A 4,518-nucleotide genomic window follows, 5' to 3' on the forward strand; every position below is an offset into this window, starting at 1 on the left:
ACTGATGGATATTTAGGCTAGTTCCATGACTTTGCTATTGTGAATAGTGCTGCAATAAACACACAAGTGCAGGTATCTGTTTGATGAAACAATTTCTTTTTCTTTGGGTAAATACCCAGTAATAGGATTGCTGCGTCAAATGGTAGTGGCTGTTCCATGTTTAGTCCTTTGAAAAGTCTACATATTGTTTTCCGTATGACTAAACTAATTTACATTCCCACCAACAGTGTATGAGCATTCTATTTTCTCTGCATCCTTGCCAACATTTGTTAGTTTTTGACTTTTTATAATAGTCATTCTGACTGGTGTGAGATGATATCTCATTGTGGTTTTAATTTGCATTTCTTTGATAATTAGTGATGTTGATCACTTATACACATGTTTATTGACCATGTGTATGTCTTCTTTTGAGAAATCTCTGTTTAGGTTCTTTACCCACTTTTTGATGGATTTGTGTCTCTTTGTTGTTGGTTTGCTTAAGTTCTTTATATAATCTGAATATTAGTCCCTTGTCAGATGCATAGCTAGAAAACACTTTCTGCCATTTTGTAGGTTGACTGTTTACTTTTCTGATCATTTCTTTTGCTGTGCAGAAGCTCTTTAGTTTAAGTCCCACTGGACATATTTTTTGTTTTTATTGCATTTGCTTTTGAAGCCTTAATCATAAATTCTTGGCCTAAGCCAGTGTCCAGGATAATTTTTCTTAGATTTTCTTTTAGTATTTTTATACTTTCAGGTATTACATTTAAGTCTTTAATCCATTTTGAGTTAATTTTTGTACATAATGAGAGCTAGTGGTCCAGTTTCATTCTTCTGCATATGCCTATCCAGTTTTCCTAGCACCATTTATTGAATAGAATATCCTTTCCCCATTGTTTATTTTCGACAACTTTGTCAAAGATTAGTTTCTTTTATGTATGTGGCTTTATTTATGGGTTCCTTATGCTATTCCATTGATCTATGTGTGTATTTTTGTACCAGTACCATGCTTCCTTGGTTACTATAGCCCTGTAATATAGTTTGAAGTCAGGTAACAAGATGCTTCCAGTTTTTTTGTTGTTGTTGTTCTGTTTGTTTACTTAGGATTGCTTTGGCTCTTCAGGCTATTTTTGGTTTTCTATGAATTTTAGAATAGTTTTTTTCTAATTCTGTAAAAAATAACATTGGTAAATTGATAGAAATTGTGTTGCATCTGTAGATTGATTTGGGCAATATAGTCATGTAAATGATATTGATTTTTCTTATCCATGAGATTGGGATGTTTTGACATTTGTCTGTGTTATCTATAATTTCTTTCATCAGTGTTTTGTAGTTCTCCTGTAGCAGTCTTTCACTGCCTTGGTTAAATGCATTGCCAGGTATTTTTTGTTTATACGGCTATTGTAATTGGGATTTAGTTCTTGATTTGGTTTCAGTTTGAGTGTTGGTGCATAGAAATACAACTAATTTTTGTATGTTAATTTTGCATCCTGGACCTTTACTAAACTTCTTTATCAAGTCTAGGAGTATTTTGGAGGACTGTTTAGGGTTTTCTATGTATAAGATTATGTCATCAGCAGTCAGAGATAATTTGGCTTCTTTTTTTTCCAATTTAGATGCCTTTTTTTTTCTTTCTTTTGCCTGACTTCTCTGGCTAGGGCTTCCAGTATTACGTTGAACAGCAGTGGTGAAAGTGGACATCCTTGTCTTGCTTCAGTTCCTAGGGGAAATATTTTCAACTTTTCCACATGTGGTATAACACTGTCTGTGGGTTTATCATATATGGCTCTTATTATTTTGAAGTATGTTCCTTAAATGCCTAGTTTGTTGAGGGCTTTAGTTATAAAGGGATGTTGGGCATTATCAAATGCTTTGTCTGCCTCTATTGAGATGACCATATGTTTTTTTTTAATTCTGTTTATGTGGTTAATCAGATTTATTGATTTGTGTATTTTGAACTATCCTTTCATCTCTGCAATGAAACACACTTGATCATGATTAATTATGTTTTGTTGTGTTGCTGGATTCATTTGGCTAGTATTTTATGGAGGATTTTTGTCTACATGTTCATCAGGGATATTGGCCTGTAATTTGTTGTCGTTGTTTGTGTCTTTATTGAATCTTGCTATCAGGATGATACTGGTTTTGTAAAATTAGTTAGGAAGAAATTCTTCCTTTTTGACTTTTTGGAACAGTTTCAGTAAGATTGGTACCAGCTCTTCTTTATCTGATAGAATTTGACTGTGAATCTACTTGGTTCTATTTTCTCTTTTGGTAGAAATTTTATTACTAATTCATTTTCATACCTCATTATTTTCCTGTACAGAATTTCAACTTCTTCCTAGTTCAATATTGAGAGATTGTATATTTCCAGGAATTTTTCCATTTCCCCTAGGTTTTCTAGTTTGTGTGCATACTTATGTTCATAGCAGTCTCTAAGAAGCTTTTGTATTTCTGTAATATTATTCACAATGTGATCTTCATTATTTCTTATTGTGCTTATTTGAAACTTCTGTCTTGATTTGCTGGTTTATAGCTAGTCTTCTATCAGCTTTGTTTATCCTTTCAAAGAACCACCTTTTCATTTTGTTGTTCCTTTGTATAATTTTTTGGTCTCAATTTAATTTAGTTCTGATCATTGTTATTTCTTTTCTTCTGATGGCTTTGGTATGAGTAGTGTTTGTTTGTTTGTTTGTTTGTTTTTTTGTAGCTCCTTGAGATGTGACACTAAGTTGTTAAGATCTTTATTTTTTTTTATGTACGCATTTAGTGCTGTAAACTTTCCCCTTAACACTTGCTGTATCACAGAAGTTTCAGTATGTTATTTCTCTGTTTCCATTTACTCCATTTTTTTATTTCTGCCTTTATTTTATTGCTTACACAAAAATTATTCAAAATGAAGTTAGTTTCTATGCTCATATGTGGTTTTGAGAGTTTCTCTCAGTATTGATTTCTAATTTTATTTCACTATGATCTGAAAAGGTGCTTGATATGACTGAGATTTTTAAAAAATGTGTTGTGACTTTATTTATGACCAAGCATATGATGAATTTTAGAAAATGTTCCATGCACAGATGAGAAAAAATTATATATTTTTTTAGTGTAATTTTGTGTATATGTGTATTGGGTCTATTGTTCAGGAGTCCAATTTAATTCCAGAGTTTCTTTGTTAGTTTTCTGCCTCAGTGATGTGTCTAGTGCTGCCAGTAGGGTTTTAAAGCTCCCTACTAGTGTTATATGAATGCCTGTCTTTTTACTGGGTCTAGTAATATTTGTTTTATTAACCTGTGTTCTCTGGTGTTGGGTGTATATATGTTTAGAATAATTAAATCTTCCTGTTTAATTGAGCCCTTTAGCATTATATATTGCCTTTCTTTGTCTTTTTTTATTTTAAAGTCTATTTTATCTGATACAAGAATATCAACCCTTGCTTCTTTTTTGTGTTTAATTTGTGTGATATATCTTTTTCTACTCCTTTATTCTGAGTTTGTGGGTGTCATTACGTGTTTGGTGGGTTTTTGAAGGCAGCAGATGGTTGGGTCATCTTTAAATCCAATTTGCCAATCTACATCTTTTAAGTGGAGTATTTAGGCCATTTATGTTAAAAGTTAATATTGATATGTGGGGTTTTGTTCCTGTCATAGTGTTTTTGATTAGGTACAGTGTAGTCTCAATTGTGTAACTGCTTTAGAGGACCTGTGGATTTTGTCTGTAAGTGTGCTTTTATGGTAGCAAGTATTGTCTTTTTTTTTCACGTTTAAAACTCCTTTGAGCATTTCTTACATGATTGGTCTGGTGGTAATGAATTCCCTTAGCATTTGCTTATCTGGGAAATTTTTAATTTCTTCTTTAAGAGGCTGAGTTTGGCAGGATATGCAATTCTTGGTTGACATTTATTTTTCTTAAGAAGTCTAAAAATAGGCCCCCAATCTCATCTGGCTTGTAAAGTTTCTCCTGGGAAGTCTGCTCTTAATTCTGTTTGGATTTCCTTTATAGGTAATTTGACCTTTTTCTCTATCTGTTTTTAAGATTTTTTTTCTTTAGCATTGACCTTAGGTAGTACAAATACAGAATGCTTCATAAATTTGCATGTCACCTTTGCCAGGAGGCATTCTAATCTTCTCTGTATTGTTCTAATTTTAGTATATGTGCTTCTGAAATGAGCACCTTTTATTTATTCTTATCAGAAACTTAAATATGTCATAACATAGATGTATTTGCTGTACCCTAAGAATTACCTTTTAATTGTATTGATAAATATGTGTAACTTTGGTTCATACAGACATGTTTGTTTAGTTTGGTCAACTTATTGACCAATGGAAAGCAGGATGTTTAGATATTGTTACAGTTGTAATGTCAATTTAAACATGATAAAAAATTCATAATTAATAATTTATCTATTTCTCTCGCAGAAAAGAAAATAAGAAATTAAATATTTACAAACACCAAGTATTTCTAGACACTATCCTTTACATATATTGTCCAATATAAGCGTCAAAGCAAACTTATGTTTTTTTATTTTTTATTTTCCTGCTTTCT

At 31.9% G+C, this 4,518-nt stretch overlaps 1 non-coding gene across 1 annotated transcript; it reads right to left on the reverse strand.

Moving 5' to 3' along the window:
• Positions 1-4,040: 4,040 nt before the first annotated feature.
• LOC112131115 (U6 spliceosomal RNA) lies at positions 4,041-4,146 on the reverse strand. Its single transcript, XR_002913263.1, has one exon. It is a non-coding gene; the product is annotated as a U6 spliceosomal RNA (small nuclear RNA).
• Between the last annotated feature and the right edge of the window lie 372 nt (positions 4,147-4,518).

The sequence above is a fragment of the Pongo abelii genome, chromosome X, assembly GCF_028885655.2.
Source record: "Pongo abelii isolate AG06213 chromosome X, NHGRI_mPonAbe1-v2.0_pri, whole genome shotgun sequence".
NCBI lineage: Eukaryota > Metazoa > Chordata > Mammalia > Primates > Hominidae > Pongo > Pongo abelii.